At 46.7% G+C, this 18,956-nt stretch overlaps 1 protein-coding gene across 10 annotated transcripts in view; it reads right to left on the bottom strand.

Annotated features, from left to right (window-relative positions):
- Positions 1-8,649: 8,649 nt before the first annotated feature.
- Positions 8,650-18,956, bottom strand: part of MFSD1 (major facilitator superfamily domain containing 1) — a 33,745-nt gene continuing 23,438 nt past the window's right edge. Inside the window, exons 19-22 of one of the 10 annotated variants that reach the window (XR_010390410.1) lie at positions 18,597-18,717; positions 10,606-17,542; positions 9,845-9,954; positions 8,650-9,121 (exon numbers count right to left, since the gene is read on the bottom strand). The gene's annotated coding sequence lies outside the window, so the exon portion shown is untranslated. Of the gene's footprint in view, positions 9,122-9,844; positions 9,955-10,605; positions 17,543-18,596; positions 18,718-18,956 lie in introns of those variants that run through there. The other 9 variants (XR_010390406.1, XR_010390409.1, XR_010390404.1 and 6 more) reach the window with 9 other exon arrangements.

The raw sequence follows: 18,956 nt of genomic DNA, 5'->3' as shown, positions 1-18,956 counted from the left end.
GGATACGACAAGTCTGCCCGAACGCCGGCTCCCAGCCCTCGCGCCCGGCGAGCCCAACGCTCGACGCCCCGCGCCGTTGCTACTGCGAGCGGCGGATGCCGCAGAGCCCCTCGGTGCCGGCAAATTAACGACTCCACTGCTGATGCTCTCGCATTGGAAGTGGGGTATTCACTGGGTTTCCTGCACCGATGCCCAAGTCCCTCCAACTCTGCTGTGCTTTATTACCAGTTTGGGGGACATGCAGTGGACTTTCTCCACCTTCACTTTTCAAGCCAGGGTAGCTGCAACAGGGGCAGGCAAGAAGAATCGCTTTAATTTCTGCTGCTTTTGAGATCAGAGCAGCACATATATCAAGCCCTGCTCTCTGAGGAAGGCAGCAAAGAAGCAAGTCCATTATCCCACGGACAGCTAAACAACACATTTATCTAAAGCCTATAGAAGATGCAATTATAGGGAATTTACTTCAGATTTGGGTTCAAGTACCCACTATGCTACCCGGGACCAATTAGTCAGCTGCTGTGTCCCAACTCGCCCTCCACCCTGGGAAGCATGGAAGTGTTTAATCATCCTTAAATTGGCTTACATTACCACGGGTCCCAGCTTGATGATGTCTGCAGACCTGCCTGACAGGAGAAAAAAGGAAGGGCTGACTTCTGAGCAGCCCATTGAAAGAGTATCCCAAACTTTGCCAAGTATTACAGAAGTGATGCTGGTGCAGGTTCAGTAGGGCTCAGCATGACCTCAACATGTACATGGGACCTAACACAAGGCAAGGGGAGAGGAGGGCAATAACATGAAAAGCACACAGTTCCCTTACAGATCTAAAGATTATCTGGCATAAAAACATAGGATAAAAATCATCCATCAAAAGGTTTTTTCACATTATTCATAAACAGCAAAACAAGTTGAAAAAAATTCTAAGAGAAAATACCACGAGCCATTGGCAGCCCAGTAATCTCCGGCAGCAAAGCCGGAGAGGCCCAGGTTGGCGATGAGACGGGGAGGCTCCTCCAGCAGGGACAAACTCGGGCTCCAGTGAGTCCCATGCTACCAACTCTCAACGCTCTTCAGGTCTCCAGCTCCTCCTGCTCTCGCTGATTTTACAAGACCTGGAGCTGGAGGGAAGGTGTCCCGCGTCCAGCTGCGTTGGGTGTTTCCAGACTCAGCATGCAACTGCTAGGGTAGCATCACAGCTGACATTTTAGTAGCAAATCCACAGATTTCTGTGTTATCTCCACAAACTCGGCTGTTGTCACCACACCAGCTACGGCCGAAGGTGCTGAGATACGCTGGGCCTTTCCACGCTGTCCCTTCCACCTCCCTTCCAGCAGGCTTATCTCACCAAACACAGCGAAATCGGAGCCGCTTCCCATCCTGGGAGACGGCAGAGGTTGGCAGCTCATCCGCGGCCTGACGAGCCGCCCGGCCACCCTTGCGGCTTGGCGATATAACGAATGGGATGTGGTCAGCGGCTAATGCTCACGCCGATGGGAATCGGTGAGCAACCTATTTGTGCAGCTCCCGCTTAAAGCAAATCACCACCATAAACTCTCCTTTAAAAAAAAAAAAAAACCAACCAAATAAAGTGCATGTCACCTGCAATCTTAAACTTGACATCCCCTCCATTTATTTTTCCCTCCTGGCTTATATCCCTTTAAATCAATACCTTGAAATTACAGCCTTCCCCCAGGCGCACAGATATCATAAATTCCCAACTTTTGGTGCTACTTGTTTTTGAGACAGGCACACGGCCAGCCTCGGCCGGGAGGATAATTAGGGGAACTGGGCTTGCTGCGGTGGGACGAGGTGGATAAGCATGTCCCAGTGCCAGGCACCGTGAACCCAGGCTGCAGGCACAGCGCTCCAGCCGCGGCAGCATGGAATAAGGCAGCGATTTATCCCACGGGCAGCTCTGCCGGGGCGCAGGGAGGTGCTCCTCCTCTTCATGCTCACACCAGTCGGGAAACCTACTGCTACAGCACCGGTGCAATCTTAAAAAGCAAACAGGATCTGGCAGGCTGCTTAATTCTGATTACAGCGGAGTCAAGGTCTGCACACGCACCAGCTTTCTATCACGCATGGAAAGATTTGGTATTCAAGCAAGGCACGTCCTCCCCGAGTCACTGCTCCGCAGCCTCTCTGCTGGTGCGAGCCCTGCCCTCCAGAAGCTGCCCCAGGGGCTGGGGAGCTTTCGGCTTTATTACTGTGCACCTTGCAGAGAAATGAGTTACCTGGTGACACCTGCAGCAAGAACGCCGCTTTAGGGTCTCTCTTTCCCCTTTCCGTGAGGTTTGGATGGACCGCTGCAGCTGCTCGCTATATATTTGTCACGAGTTTCAGGCCACTGGTCAGAGAGATGCTCTGCAAAATGAGATGGAGTTTAGTGATGCTGCTAATGGACATGTTATAATAGCACCTGCCCGCTAGAGAAGCCCTTCCTCAAGGAGGTTATAACCTTTTATTAAAGGAGACCTAAATATCCAGCCTGCTCCCTGTCCAAGGAGCTGCCTCACCTATGTAAGGGCAGTGTGTTTTTGTGGGGGTTTGGGGTTTTTGGTTTGGTTTTTCCAAAGGTTGTGCAGTAAATCCGCTGCCTGATGACACGGTCATGCCAAGGCACACCGGGGAAACACAACACCTGCAAGAGCTGACGGGAAAGCAGGGGGTTTCGCCCCTCTTTCAGCTCCTCGGAGCCATCCGCACCCGCCAGGAAAGCTCAGCCCGCGCAGCAGCCAGGGCTTTCTCTAAATGTCATTTTTAATATTTAATCGCACTGGATGGCCTCGATATTTACAGCATAAGCCGTTTCATTGGGAAGTTAAATATATAGCCGAGATATTGCAGGAAACTGATTCAGAGCCACATAAATGTAATTGCACTTAACGTGACCTGGGAATGAAATCACACTCAGTACGTTATTTTTCTGCAGGGTGTTTAAACCCCATTTGGAATATATTAGGCTAAGTAAACCACTCTCAGTGCCTTGCCTGGGTAGATTTTGCTAGCACTGAGTTGTATAAGCAACCCAAAGAACCCAAAATTTAAAAAAACAACAACAAAAAGTAGTATATAGGTCTATAGTGGGGCTTTCCTAAAGAAATATTTAAGTTACAGCCTACAGGTGGTTTTTAAGTGGTCTGGGGCCCATATCTTCCAATTGCATTTTTCTGCACAGGACGGGAATCCCTCAAACCAAAGGCAGTCCAAAGAGAAGCTCCTCTTCTCCTCTGAATTTCCACAGCAATATCCCCACCAGTATCCTAACCTTCTTCCTCAGACCTGCAAACACTATTTTCTGTTACAAATATCTAAAGAACGGCAATCAAACAGTTAAAAGAAGCCATGAAGCCAGAAGACGGGAACAAGGAGAGCAACTAGGGCCCTTTTCTAGGCATAATAAATGAAACCCGCGGTGTATTTTTTTCCAAGTTGACAGCCCAATAACAAAGCAACGCAGCCACAAATCAGGGCAGCAAAGAGGGCTTTCTCATCCTTGTCAAAGCTCCCGCCGGCCTGTTAAAGCAGTATATATGATACCTCTCGGCACACACCCCGGAGTAATTTCATCCAGACCAGAAACAAAAAATGCCATCCAGCTTTTGACCCGCTATTCTGCGGTAGTTAAGGGAACACATTTAATGTGTTCTCCTCCTGCCAAAGCTAAGTGACTCAGATACGGCAGATCGTTTCTGTTTGCTGGTGGGCAGGGAGGGGTGAAGATGCCGCCCCAGCAGCACCTGCACAAGCCACTGCAGAACCCCCCTTGCTTACAAGCCGCAGAAAACTTGGCCTTAAAATGCCACCTTGCAAAGGGTCTCGGCTCCTAGGGCTGCGGCACCCTTGCTGGACAGCAGCTCTGCGGAGAAGGACCTGGGGGTGCTGTAGGTGACCGTGGGGTTGGACTAGATGATCTCCAAAGGTCCCTTCCAACTTCAACCCTCCTGTGATTCTGTGCAGATCGTAACACAATAGTATAAAGTCTTACTGGAAAGGGAATGGAAGCTAGAAATCCTGGCGAGCCATCGCTGCTCCCTCTGTAATGAGTTTCTGCACCAGTAGGGGTGAAATTGCACGCCAAAATTGCCTGTAATTTATCCCTTGTTTAAACACGTACTGGCAACCCAACTGCTGCTTTCAGAATCGTGGAGTTTAACTTACCAACGTGTGACTGAACAAAAGCTTTATTCCCCGCAAAATGCCCCGATGCTTCGAGCTACTTTATGGAAACTTGCATTCTTTATATCCTTAAACTCTCCCACCAGGAAAACTTCATTCGCTGTCTCAAAAGCGCAACGGAAGATGGCAGAACATCCCTCCACCAAAGCAGTGATTTTACAATCAAATTGCTTGCGAACATGCAAGTTGCAAGGACAAGGGAATTGCACAGCAATGTCTTGCAAGGTCTGGATCCAATTCCCAGAGCCCTAAAGCTTTACTACACAACACACCGAAATAACTTTGCTCTTAAGTTTCTCAACTGCCTGTGCATAAAAAATGATTTATTTTTCTCCTGCTTGATCACAAGCTGCTTGCAACGGGCTAGCGTTCATTTTGCCTGCGGTGTTTAGCACAAGAGATCAACAGCAGCACAGCACAGATCCCAGTTACGCGCTCGCGGTGTAGACGGCACTCACGGTAGGTGGGCAAAACCAAGGAGGATATGAGCCAGCCCTAATGTTTCAGCACAGGATGAGAACAGGGCGTACCACTTTTCTGTGCAACGTTACTATGGTGATTTCACTAAGGACAAAATACTCCCATGCTTACGACAGCCGTGGTTATACACCGAAGCTCACAAGCAAGACGCTAATCCGCCCATTAGATAAACACCACCGGGGTTTGTGAAGAATAATCAAAAAGCAATTATATAATAGGCTATCGGCGCTCATCCTGCTAGGCGTGAAGGTCAAGTGCATTATATTAACTAGGTATTTGCCCATTGAAAACCTGCAGCTTGGTGCACAAGATCATTATTTGCGGTTTTATTAATAAATGAAGTAGGGCTGGCAATCCTCTTCGTTACTTACGCCAACATGAAATGTCTGGCATAAATGCTGCACTAAATCACAGGCAAATTGCCTGCGAGCAATAGATCTAACCGTATCAAACTATTACACTGTAGAAAATATGTATACTTTAAACATACTTTCCACACTTTATAAAGATGTGAATTTTGCTAACAGTTCAGAGCTCAACATTACTGAGAATTTATGAGCCCGGGTACGCGTTTTGCCAGTTAACGCTTTATTGCAAATCGCTCCTCCAAGCAGAAGTCATTTGTTGCGTGGGGAGATGCTGCGACTGCGGTGGTTAGTTGGCTACGGCTCCCGTCTGTGCCTGCTCAGAGGCCTCGTTTTTGCACTAGCATCTTCCCTCTTTGCTTTTTGCTAAGGGTAAATATCTCCGCAAAGCGCTTGGGAGAACGTGCGGGTGCCACAAATTTGCTTCTGTTGAGAACCAATGTGCATGTGCACGTAATTATATACATACACACAATCACATACATACATATACATACATACCTATATATATAAAAGCACTCAAATCTCTGGTAGAGCAAAGACTCACTTTGTATTCCTGAACTTGGACGTTTTCACACTTCACCAATTTTGTTAACTTTTCACTTCCTCTGGACCTTAAGAAACACAAACAAATGTAAATAAATGCAATATTGTCATGGGAAAAGCTAGAAGCAGTCCATATCTGGTCACAAAATTTACTGGGAAGAAAGTTTCTGCTTTTTTATTATTATTTTTTTAATCAAACCCTATATGATTTAAATACACCCAACTGGAGAAAGCGCACATCACCCTGAGTTGGAGAACAGCTAGTCGGCAAAGGGGAAAATCAAACTGGATGTAACTAAAGGAGCCTGGAAAACAAGAAAGCAACCCAGGTCTCTTCCAGTAGCTCATCATCTGACTTCCCACTGGCCAAACGAGGATTTTGTTGGAATTACAGCCTGCAAAACCAGCAACCACCCACTATCATCTCGTCTAACAGCAGTAACTGCCCTGATGCCTTAAACAATTTATTTTTCCAAGCCTCTGCTCTCCCCGCACCTTTCTCCTTATCCCTTCCCCTGGCAGACGGGGTTCGTACTGCAGTGGCTCGGAGCAAGGAGCTTCCTCGCCCTGAGAGACAGCACCAGGCTCTGGGATAAATCCTTTCACAGCAGAGACATATTTAATTTCGTGACCTGCATGACAGGCAGCTATTCCCTGCTTACACCAGGCCTGCTAGTAAAGCAATTATTCGGGATCAGCAGAGTACAGCGATGGGATTTACATCTTGCCTCGTCGCAAGGCAAAGCGACTGCTTCCGAGGCAGGCCCAATGCGTGGCACTTTGTGAAGCATCCTCTAAAGACACTTGCAAACCTGTGAGCTTCCAGCCTGAGAGGCCTCCCTGCTGCACATGATCCCACGCATGTTCCTCCTCGCTGCGCGGGGTCCCACGCATGTTCCTCCTCGCTGCGCGGGGTCCCACACGCGGTGAGACTCAGCGAGATGAGGCTGCGCCTGGTCAACTGCTGGGTGCTGTAAGTAGCAAAAAATAATATTCAATTGCAACACTCATCTGATATAGCTTAACTCCTGCAGTCCTTGCCACAGCTGCGCTCGATTCCTTCGTGTCGATACAGCACTTGGGTCCCCTCGGTAAAGACACCCAGAATCTGACATCAGGGTGACCAATGCTAAACTGTCGTTTCATGAAAGAGCCATTGGAGGCTCTAAGCAGAAGACAAACCACCCTGCAGATCACCTTGTCCTGCTCTCATCTTTTTATGAGGTACTTTTATTGTAGCAACCCCATTTGCATACCAAAAGGGCATTTTCCTAGCAGCTGAAACCTGGCAAAGAAGACAGTGCCTAGCCCAAAGGATGCATAATCTAGGTAAGAACTGTCTGCATACTCCAAAATTTGGTGAATGCATCAGAAGTAAAAATAAGCCAGTCCATCAAACTGATGCAAACATCAGTATTTGGACCTGGGCAACGGCAGCACCCCGGCCGCTTGCTCACCCGCACCATCCGAATGGCACGCGCCGGCCCCGAGCTCCTGCAGCCGCGCTGCACGGTCCCAGAGTCACTCTCAGCTAACGGCCAAGTGCGGCCCCAGCACTTCCATTTCTACTCAAAAAAGGTGCACACAGAGATCGAGCTCAGAAATGGACGCGAGTGCTGCTGTTGGTCCGTGCCTAGCACTCAAAGGCACAGCAACGCGAGAACCCCATCGCCCACGTTACTCGGGTCTCCCTGCAGGCATTGCACCGGCATTTCAGCTGCAGGTGAAAGCAAGGCGGACAGGTACTAATTGCCAGTTTCTGGGGAAACGGGAACTATTTAGGTTTGGGGATGGATGGGTGTTTTGATCAGCTCGTAGTCCCCATTACTTGCAGCAGGCAGTGAAGACCTTCCTACTTGCTGAACAGTGCCAACACAGGCAGCAGCAAAACCTAAGAATTGCTGCATAAATCCCGGCCAGCATGTTTCTAACACGGACACCACAACCCCCGGCTTAGCATAGCACAGCGCTCAGGTTATCAGCCAGGTTTATCTGTTCTCATCATCCTCTGGACTGGATCGATACAAATATCACTGCAAAAACCTGCAAGCAAAGAGCCCCCGGGAAGGCGAGCAGCAGCTCTGCTCACCTGGTTCAGCCTTCGCTCCAGCTCCCGTCTTCCTCTGCATCCTTCACTCCTATAGCTTAGTCTGGGGGAAGCTGCTCGATGCAGACCTGAAATAAGCCACCAGTGTGGTTCAGTAAGATACAATAATGTATTTCTGCTTTTCCTTTCCCTCCCCCTCCTTCCCTCTTATCTTTAAAGCCAGAAGATCCCAGCAGCCTCCAAGTACTTCTGGGTGCAGTATCTGCGAATCTCAGGCGTGTTACAGCGGTGGAGAATCACATCCATGCTAAAGATCAAGGCAGCTTTAAAATGGAGGCCAAAGTCTGCAGCAGATACCATCAGCTTTTTCTTGCTGACAGTTTATTTTATGTTACATCTTAAACCGTTTCACTTCTCCCCTTCCCAGCCGTGCGCTGCAGCCGGCACCACCTGCACGCCGCTCATCAGGAAGCTTCATCCTCAAACGCCGCAACTATCCCTCTCTCCAACTACTCCTCCAGAAAGCCCTGAGCTCAGTAAGTGCAACAGAGACAGCTCGGTTATTTTACACTCCATGGCACATGCTGCGTGCTCTCCACATGCCAAAAACGCGATCCCGCTGCCCAAGTGTCCTCCATGCCTCGCTTGGTGGTGGCACGTGAAGGCCCTTTGGTAGCCAGCTCCACATGCAACCCCGAATGGAAGAGAAGCACCAGGCACCGAGTGCGTGGGATCACACCAGCCTTCTGGGCAACCTCAGCTGGGGACAAGGCATTCGAGGGACGCCGGGAAAATATAAGCCCCCAAACCGTACACACGCAAGAGGAAGCTGCAAGCGAGGAACTCCCAGCGCAGCCTATGGCTCAGCAAAGCAACTGAGAGAAGACAGACTGGGCCTTAGGAGATCGGCACTGATAGGAGGGGAGGAAGGACATCATCCAAAACCACCACCACGGCGGTAAGGTGAAAGGATGGAAGACTCAGCTCTCCTTTCACAGATGGTGCAGATGTTCCCATTCATCCATCTTCCACATGTTCAAATTCAAAACCAAACAGGCTTTCAATTTTATTCTGGTTAAAATACCCAGTTTACAGTTACCCAAGGTGCAGTGTAACAGGCACAAATCCCGCGTCCTGACCCCAGAACGATGCCTTTGCTCTGCTCCTCGTCCACTCCTCCATCCTGTCCCCCGTGCCCTCTAGTCCCGTAGAGCTTCTCTCCACGACCTAACGCCAGCTTGGCAAGGCCCTCTGCAAGCCCTCGTATCTCACCGAGCTCAGAATATAGCAGCTCCATACTCTCAGCTCGCTCACAGCCCACGGACGGAGATCATCCCTTAAGGCGCTGGGATGGAGCCAACCACTCCGCTCTGTTTCTGCCGGCATCGGGAAACGATTCCAACGGCACACCAAGAAATGGGATCTCCTCCTCTATCCATGTTCTACCTGGACGTGAGATGCACTTTCTCTGACACCTCTCAACCAGCAGTCAGTCAGGTATTCAGCCCTTCCAGGGAACAAGGGATATAAAATTGAGTATAAAATGCAACAGTACAGATCTGATTTTAAAGCCTGTTTCTCATCACAAGGAAGCTGGTGACAGAGTTCAGCAGCAGCGCAATCTAACTTTAACTGATGATGCAAACACTCAGCTGGGCTCTGTCCAATTTGCTATGTTTAATACCTTGTGCCTTCTCCACATGGATCGATTTTTGCATCGGGTTTATGAGCGGTAATTAATATTCATTCAGAATTACGCAGAATAAGATTCCCAATGCACGAAGATGTTTATTATTTATTCATACTTACGGGTTGTTAGATTAATCTATTTTAAATTACCGCATGCTGCCAGGCACCATTATTATAATTTATTAGGATAACTCCAGCGTTTTATTTCACTCTGATGTAACCTTGTAGAAGGTGTACGTTGCTTGGAGAAGGCTCCCATGCAGCAGTTCTCACTGTTATTAATGGAGCGCAGCTGCTGGGGGTACGGAGCCTCCGGGAACCGGCGGAGAGGCAGCCGCGGTGGTTCCCATCCCGCCCAGCGCGCCGGAGCCCGGGGAGCCGCGTGGGCCCCTTCCCTACGGGACTATAGCTCCGTTTGCCTTTCAGACCACGCTTCCCTTGTCCTACACCGGCATCCCACGGCACAGAAACCATCCGTGCGGCAGCCACGCGTGGGCACATCCCGGCTAAGCAACGTAAAACGATGGGCATCGCTCCCTACCTCCAGGACCGAGCTACTGCTCCTTGCCACCAAAGGAGCCTCAAAGGATCTTCCTTCCTCTGGCTGTGGAGCAGAAACGGCTGCTCCCGGGAGATTTACAGAACTGGTACCTAGAGCGAGGGGGTACGAACATGGAGGTAAAGTCTTTGCCTTGGTACTGTGGGAAAACCTCACCTCATTTCTTTTTTCTTTTTTTTTTTTAAAAAAAAAAAGCCTACATATTTGCTTAAAAGCTGCAGTTACCATTATTACATTTAATTGCTACCCTCAGGGGCTCAAAATGAGACAAGCTTTTATGAAATTTAATTATTTTCCACTGGGACTTGCAAGGTAAAGGTGCAATTACAGCAAAAAAGGCCGCTGCTCACACCGAGCGAAGGCCACTTCCACTGACAACCACAGGCAAGCGGCACAGCAGACCCCTGCCACGTCACCTGGGTTTGCCTCGGCTGGACTATCTGTGGGTTTCCTTCACTCATTTGGGAGGGGAAAAAAACTGGATGTGATGAAAGACCAAATCACTCAGTATGAACCCATCATAATTATGGCAAGCATTACTTTATTCAATTACGTGCTTCCAGGCATGCTAGAAAGAGCACACGCTGCATCCGCCAGCCAAACAGTAGGATTCTCCCCGCTCCTGACATTGGCTTTGGGTAAGTCCTTGTCGCAGCAGTAAAATGAGGGAAATCATGCATACGAGATTGGCTGCAAGTCAATTGATCAATACCGTGCATCACTTTAAATAATAATTTTCTCACCTTTGAAAACCCACATTTTCCCGGGTGCAGCGGGAAGAGCACGCAATGTGCTGATGCAGGACGAATGAAAGGGAAGAGCAGGCTTTGAACCTCGCCCTCCAACCGAGCCGCGCCGACCGACTGGAAGACCCCCCAGCATGCCGACAGATCTCTCCCCGCAAACTGACGCTCCAGTACAAACTCTTCTGAACTGAACTGCTTAATCAGGCTCTCCTGAGAGTAGATGCAGCCACAAGGAAAAAAGACCAACTTTTTAACATAAAAGAAAAAAGACCTCCTTTGTTAGAAAATCATTTGTTTTACTCAAAGAATGTCCTGGGGACAGGAAGACAATGTCTTGCTTTTGATGCTACAGTACTGTACTGTAGATTAATGGTTTCACAGTTAAGATTTTCCCCAATTATAAATCTCCTATAGCAAGCAACAATATAATTTAGTCTTCTCTAATGAAAGACTAAATTTCAGCTATTCTTTGACCACTGGTTTTCAGATAGAGAGTTTAAGAGCAATCAAGAAAATTATCTCAGTATTTCTTTCCTGCAGTGCCCATCACTGAATAACATGCTTTTGATGTTTGGGGGCATGCCCTTGCCATATATGCAAATAATATGAGAGTTTAGACTGTTGTGCCATTTAGACTTTTTGTCCCCATACTTTGATGAACAATGGAGTAAAACGCTGGCCCCAATACGGCCAATCTCCCAAGTGGGGAAAAATTTACTCTTAATCCTTGATGGATCTGGCCAAAACTACACTAACAGTGTAGTCCTTCCACGACTATCAAGAACAGAAATATTTAGCGCCTATGAATACTACACCTCAGCCAACCTCTTGAGCTATCCCTCCTCTAACATCACACATCAGCAAGGAGCAGCAGGGTTAGTTGGGTTGGGGTGGACACAGTAACACACCTCACACCAATTTATGGCTCCCCTTGGCATCGCCCTGTGTCCCTACTGACGCTACAGCCCAAGGAGCAGCCCATGAGCGGAACAACCAAAAATGAAACGAAGCAAAACCCGCGCTAGCGGATAGTCAGGACAGCATCCTCCAAAACGCAGCGCTCCTTCTCGGACCCGACCGCTACGTTGGGTCAGGAATCAAAATCACCGCTTTTAACTCGCGGCTTTTTCCTCCGGGATGTTTGACCAAGCAAATACAACACATGCAATATTTTTGACACCTGGTAGGCTGTTATTTTAAACACAGTTTCAATAAACTACAAAAGTTGATACCGTTAGAGGCCTGAAAATATACGATCTCATTAAAAAATGCTGGCACTTAGAAAGATCTCTGGTGGCCAATCACAGCTTGGGGAGTGCAGTAATTTACAGCTTTGATCCCCACAGCTAAACCATTTAATCTGATAATAAACATCAATCACTGATTTTTATTGCACCATTTTGCAGGCTGAGCAGAAAACCTTGCTCTTGCGGACAAATTAGGCACCCCAAAGTGACTCTTGCAAATAAATGCCAACTTTAATATTCAGCACTAAAATTCCACGGGATCAGTTTTTTATTTAAGCGCTACTGGAGCTAGAAAAAAAAGTTTGTAATTACAAAAATAGCTATAAAGACCATTCAAAGCAGCATAACAGCATCTGGTGAGTGGAAGGCTGCCTCTTTAGCGGCTCAGTGACAACACATACTTACCTTTATGTCTGTTACAGTGGCCATCAGAAAGTTATTAAGTGCGTCCAGATATTCTGCGTGACAGTCCATAACTCACCATTAAAAACGACGCAAGATCCTACGATGTTCACATGCAGACTCCCTTGTTGGCTCGAGGTACTAACCCGCGCTCTGCCTCTCAATAACAAGGGAAAATGGAATGGTCAGGCACAGTACATTGCGCAAGTGGATAACTGCCAGAAAAAATAAATCAAATGGAGTCCATTAATATGTAACGATGCCCAAAATACCATTAATTCAGATACTATTTCCAAACCAGAGAGCTATTTAAGAATTAACTAAAATAATGATCTTTCCTTTGAACACATCAAGCATAATCACTGCTTAACATTGGATTTTTGCACTCAGTAGGAAAAAGGTATTTTTACAGTATGCTTTCTGAAATGTTTTTCAGTAAACTAATATTTTCCAAGTTACAAAGATGCACAGTAATTAAGCTCCAGTGGGAGCAGTCCGCAGCAGCTGGGGCTGGGCCAAGGGATGCAGCTCATTTCCAGGATAAAAAAAAAAAGAGAGAGAAGTGGTCAGACCGCACTCCAGCACAGAATTAAAAATTCACAGGCAAGCCACTGTGAAGGAATTTTTAATACTTCTGTAAAGCTCAGGACTCTAACCAACAGAAGCATACGCTAAGGCTCGACCATCATTGTATCCAAACAGACAGAGAACGTGTACTTACGTCAAAACTCAATCAATCAGTACATATTGATCTTCCGTAATTATCTCCCCAAAGCATATGCTACTCCAAGGAGCTTTGCTTACATGAAAAATGTATCACCTTTGCATCAAGCACAGAAAATATATGAAGGCAGTTAAATTCATGCCTTAGTGTCTTTCAACTTTATGAATACATTTTAGTTACTGATTAGAAGTATTTGATCTACTCAAAGTGAACTTTCCAGTTGTCTCTAGTGTGTATATAAAATTGCTTTAACAGACTCACATCAGCAATTTTGTAAGTGTTGCATTAAATCCAGACAGTGTTTTTCATCTCAAGACAGAAAAAATGCATATTAATCCACTAGCAAAGCAATGCATTAAGAATTTTAAACATTTTTGTCAGTATCAAAAAAAACATAACACATTCTTTGCTAGACAAGACACTGAGTCATTTTGGTTCATTTGCAGGCCATTTGCTAACTTTATTAGGCAATATTCAGATGATGGATTTCAAAAGGATATTCACTGTAGAAACAGGCTTTGTTTCTGAAGACAGTAATTAGGTTAACCTCATGAATAAGCCCTTTGTACCAGCAGCCTGTATAAAGGGAAAGCAGAAAAAAAAAAGATGTAGAAGAAAATGAGAAAGAAAAATAATTTCACACAGAGGGAAAAAGCGTGCATCTATGTACAGTGCCCTCCACTTGGCACTTTTTAAACAATTAACATACTTCAATTAAAACTTTGCAGTACCCCACGTACCACGAACATATAGATAGACCATTATGCAAGTGGCCCAGGCTGCTACGTTCGATGCTGCAAGGCAGAAATGAGTCAGAGGGGCAAAACCACAGGCTGAAAATGCCAGGAGCTGCGAGCAACCTTCCTGAGCATCCCTACTGCTCCTGGCCCACAGCCCATCTTCACCTGGAGGTCCTGTGACTCAAGACACTCGATATTGCTGGCCATGGGTTTAAGGGACTTATCCAGAGCAGCACGCCAGCAGCAGGCTCAAAACTACTAGGAAATGCCCTGTCTCTTAGCTCCAACACTGAGCAATAAGCACAACCATTTCCATATATACAAATACTAAGAAAAATTCACTATAAAGACACTTAGGGTAAAAAGGGATGAAATGTTGCAAAAAACGCAAAGGTAGACTTAAGCTAATTTAGGCAGAATAACTGCAAGCTAAGTAACAGGAGCTATTCGATACAAAGAAAACCCTCGTTCAACACACACACACTGCCACTGTGACCATCGGTGGTTCCTGGGCTGCAGCACGGCCACGTTACTAACCCGGAGGGCAGCAGCCAACCTCGTGGCTCCAGCACTGCTGCTTTTTGTGCAGCCAAGCTCTAATACTTATGGTGAGCATCAGTTAACTGAAGCATTTTCAGAGAGGATTTCTTTTTAAAAAAAAGCAAATAGCAAGCAGATACAGCAGACTGTGAAGGAAGTGGACCTAAGTGGAAAGTATGCTGGAAGTTACATCCCCGGGGCCAGATGTGAGCACAGAGGGGGAATGCAGACCTGCTGCTGGCATGCAGTTTCCACCAATTTCCAATGGCTACAGCCAACATCATTTAACCTGGTCTCGAAGGTAACGTTGCTTCAGTGAACGTCCGAATATGTGACCTGCAAAATTTAGAATAGAAAGTAAAGAAAAGAAGCAGGAAGGAAAAAGGGTGAAACCGCTCTGGATGAGGCTGTTCAGTCAATGAAAAGCTATCTTTTCACCCCAGGGCATCCAGCAGTTCTTCCACCCCTAGCAAGATCAGCTCCAAAACACACCAAAAAATTAAAAAGCATCCAGGCCTCAAATGAAAGGTCATTTGACATCTTAGCACGGGCCTTTCCTCTTGACTTCAGGAAAAGGCACGTAATCCACAGACGTGTAATCCGATAGTTTAACACAGCACAACATGCACAATGCTAGGCACAAAACCGTGCCTAGCATTAAAATCCGCATGCAAATAGGGTGCACCTAACAGACAACGAGCTGTGCAGCGCGGATGCAAATTTAGGGTACTTGAAAGCGGAAGGCAGCTGCAGGAGCTGTGCGGCAGGGCTGTCTGAAGAGCCGTGCCTCCACCTTACCCTCACCTTCAGCACGTGGGGCTGCAGACGCGGCAGCGTGACACGCTCGTCCTCGTCACAGGCTGCTATTACACTTCAACTCCCAAAACAATTTCAGGACACAGTGCGCAGACCCAGGTCACCTCTGCTGTTACTCACTAGGAATGTGTGAAGTCATTTTAAAAGCCATTATACAGGGTCTTAAGAAAGAGGTTATTTGGATCATATTTTCATAGGCTTTCCCCTTCAGCAGAATAAACCATTATATTTCAGCACTAACAGTGAGATATTTTTCCCTGAGTCAGCTTTAAAATAATGTTGACATTATAGTCAATACATTATATATCACTACATTTATGTCAGAACCTATTGGCATAAAAATAAATCAATATAAATACATTGCCTTTGTATTTAAATGAAGCCTTGCAATCCCACACCTTCCCTTCACTTTTCACTCAGCGTCTCATCTGTGCATCAATCATTTCTGGCAGATTTCATACACTGGGTTATCAACTCTGGTCTCACAAACAACTATTTTAAGTGAATTTTATATACAAAGACTGTAAAATCTGCTTTTGGAAGCTCCTTGTATAAGAAATTCCAATAGCTTAAGTGTCACAAGAGAAGTTTTGCTGTTGATCTCATATTCAAGGTCGGGTGCATTCTTACATGAAGGTTACCCTAAGTTAGCCAACTTGTGTCAAAGCAACAGCAAAGTCAAAGCAAGTTAGTTTTCAAAGTCAGGTTAGCAGACTGACTTACCCAGGAATGCCGGACTGGAAGAGATCACACAGGTAGCCATGCAAAAATTATCCAGTTTACCAGGGGCCAACCAGGAACACTGTGAAATCATTTTAAGAGACAGTTCCCCAACAGACCTCATTCTTGACCAACAGATCGAGCTCATTTGTTCTCACTGCTGTTCTATAAAATAGATATTAAAAGTGTATATAATAATATAAAATAATACAAATGACAAAAAAAACCAAAGATTGTCTGAAAGAAAACATTCACGGGCTCTGTGTCACATACTCGAATCAATGATGACTTCACATTTATTCCTGAAGTACTTCCCATTGCTCAAGTGAGTATGTTTGGGTATTTGTCTGATATCACTGTGCGAATTGACAGTCGTCTTCCTTCCTAGGCTGAGAATAAAAGCAGTGACTTTTCATAGAAACACTGCTTCTACCTTTCCTTTCCAAACCGGTGGCTTCTCTCCAGGAGCGCTGGCACAGTGCTGGCTGAGCCCCTCGTGCCAACGCCGCGAGCCCAGCTGGCCCCAGAGACGAAGGGCAGCGACCAGGGGCGGGTGAGCTTGCCCTGGCCCTGCCAGCGGCCCAGACGAGCTCGCAGAAAGCTGCATCGCTGCGGTTAGCAGCACTCCTCACACTTGTCGCCACAATATTTGGAGTGTGCGAAAGCAGGAGGGACAGGGTTTGGAAGCATTTTCGCCTACCTGTAAATCTGCCAAGGCTGAAATGAAGAACCGGCTGCAGCCACTAACCATTCACAGGCTTTGGGGATGGCCCAGCCCAGCAGCAAGATGCTCCGTTCATGGAAAGGTCAGGTCCTGCTCCCACCTGCCAGAGTCTTAGGAGATCCAAGGGAGCTCAGTTACCTACCAAATACCAGCTAGAATAAACAAAAAATGGCCTTAAGTCTTTACCATTAAACAGGTCAATCAATTTCCCATAAATATCTAAGTGATATTTGAGATTTTTTTCATCAATTGCCGTAAGTAAACCACTGCACCTAGGATGCTATAAGGCAGTTACATCACTTACCTTAACTTGAAGTGGCCAGTTATGTTCAATTACTGGTGCAGCTGACGAGAAACGCAAGATGCCAGCTACACTGTTTCTGAATCACTGACATTAGCAGCTGTTTTATATCCAGAGAAGCAGCTTTGTAAACATGTAAATAAGTCAGTTAATTAAGATATTACAGTAACAGATTTTAATAATTTGAGGAACAGAACAGCCTGACATTTACAGATCTGCAGATATCATATGAAAATTAAAGATACCAGAAAGAGTGAAACTTGCTCCTTCAGAGGAAACAAAACAGAAGCTATTTTCTTGCTTCTGTTTGCTAAAAGGACCCACCTTTTGCTTGCAGAATGAGAAAATTTCAGCCTATATCCACAGATATTCTAGGGAAGATATGTGTGCCTTCCTTCAAAGGTCAAATCCAGTCACACAAACACAACTGAAACCTCTCCAGGGGCACCATTCCCAGCTGGATTAGTTAAAGTTGCCCCAAAACACACACCCCAGAACCCCTCCATAATGCACTGAATAACACACCAGTCCCAAACACCGGTTATTCCCCAGGATATAACAGAAGGAGGGAAGATTTTGTAGAAAGCAGCTGTCTTGCTCCCAAACTGTCATTTCCACAGCAGCTTCACATTGCATGCTCTGCCGGGAAAAATCGATGGTGGACTCTCTGCTTCCTTTTCTGGCATGTCCAATAGCTTTTCAGTCCGTTTTTCTCTTCATCTTCACATGATAAGGTGAGAGAGAGAGAGAGAAAGAAATCAAGAACATATGTCCAAGAACCAGTGAAGGGGAAGGATATACCTTCCCTGTTTAAGAGGAGCTCTCTTTCTTGGGGGAAAATGGACCTGTGAAGTTGCCAGCAGCCTAAGCAAGGTGAACCAAACAGGTCCCGAGGAAATGGAGAGGACGAAGATTACCCAGCTTGGATTCAGAAAGTCAGTTTAAGAGGACTGATGTCTTTGGGGGACATCAACTACCCGGTTGGTCACAGTGACCAAGTGCAGCAGAAATTTCTCTATCCCACTGGGATCCAGCAAGGCTGTACCGTCAAAAGAAACTTGACAGAAGTTAAATTACAGAAAACATGAATTACATTTGGCACAGGCTAAAAAATGCCAGAAATCCCTGCAAGGGTTGTTTAGATTCACAAATCCCAGGGAGAGAACTAGCCCGATGGCTCAAAACGGCAGCGTTATGGTTCTCCAGTCACACGCAGGCCTGAGAAGCAGCGTGTTAATGTCCATATCCTATCCAGATGGACCCATAACAATGTTAATCCTCTGAACAGGGCACAAATTAATTGCTAGGGAAGAGGCATACTCTGGAAGAGAAGGCTGCACTTCCGAAAACTTGAGAAAAGTTGAGAAAACTCCCCCTCCGGGAAGACAACCTCCAGATTGTGAAAATGGCCTCCAGAGTGGTTAAAAACCTCCTCGATAAAGGGCTGGACACCAGAGTGGTGCGTGCTTGGGAAAATCAATCGGCAAACACAGTGCTTTGGAACACCGTATCCCCTCAGTACCACAGTAAGAGCTTTCCCGTCACAGTGGGAAATCTTAGGGTTAAAGGACGAGAAAGGAGGAGAAAGCCCCCAGGCACTGGTGGACAGAAACATCAGCTCGTTGGACTCTAGGAGGTAGCACCATGACTTAACACTGCTGGACATGCTGCTGTTACAAAACTTTAGCCAAGCTCAAAGAATATACAGAAAACATGGAAGCTACGGATAGAAGCCTGCAGCAAGTGAGGTGCTTGCAGGATCGCCAGAGCTTACCCTGCGCTTGCAGCACTCTCACGTGGATGGAGCTCACTGCTGGAGCATCCCGCTGATGTGGCCTGGGCTCACGGGCTGCTTCACACCAGGAAACCCCGAGGCCTCCAAACAGAACGGACACCTGGGACAGCAGGAGAAGTGTCAGCAAGTCCATCCTTCCCGGGCGGTACTCCCCAGTGAGCATGCAAACCCAGGGAGAAACATCCAGTCCAGAGCACAACAGTTTTTTGGGGGCTGTTCATTTTGGAGAGCACACCAAAATGCCCATGCTAGTCAGGGAATACATGGAAATATTGCCATAGAAATCTTTATTTATTGCTGTTTTGAATAACTTTGAGGTACATACATATATGCACACAC

Source organism: Dromaius novaehollandiae, chromosome 9 (genome assembly GCF_036370855.1).
Source record: "Dromaius novaehollandiae isolate bDroNov1 chromosome 9, bDroNov1.hap1, whole genome shotgun sequence".
Classification (NCBI taxonomy): domain Eukaryota; kingdom Metazoa; phylum Chordata; class Aves; order Casuariiformes; family Dromaiidae; genus Dromaius; species Dromaius novaehollandiae.
Note: the sequence above shows the minus strand (reverse complement) of the source record. Positions and strands in the feature narration are given on the sequence as shown.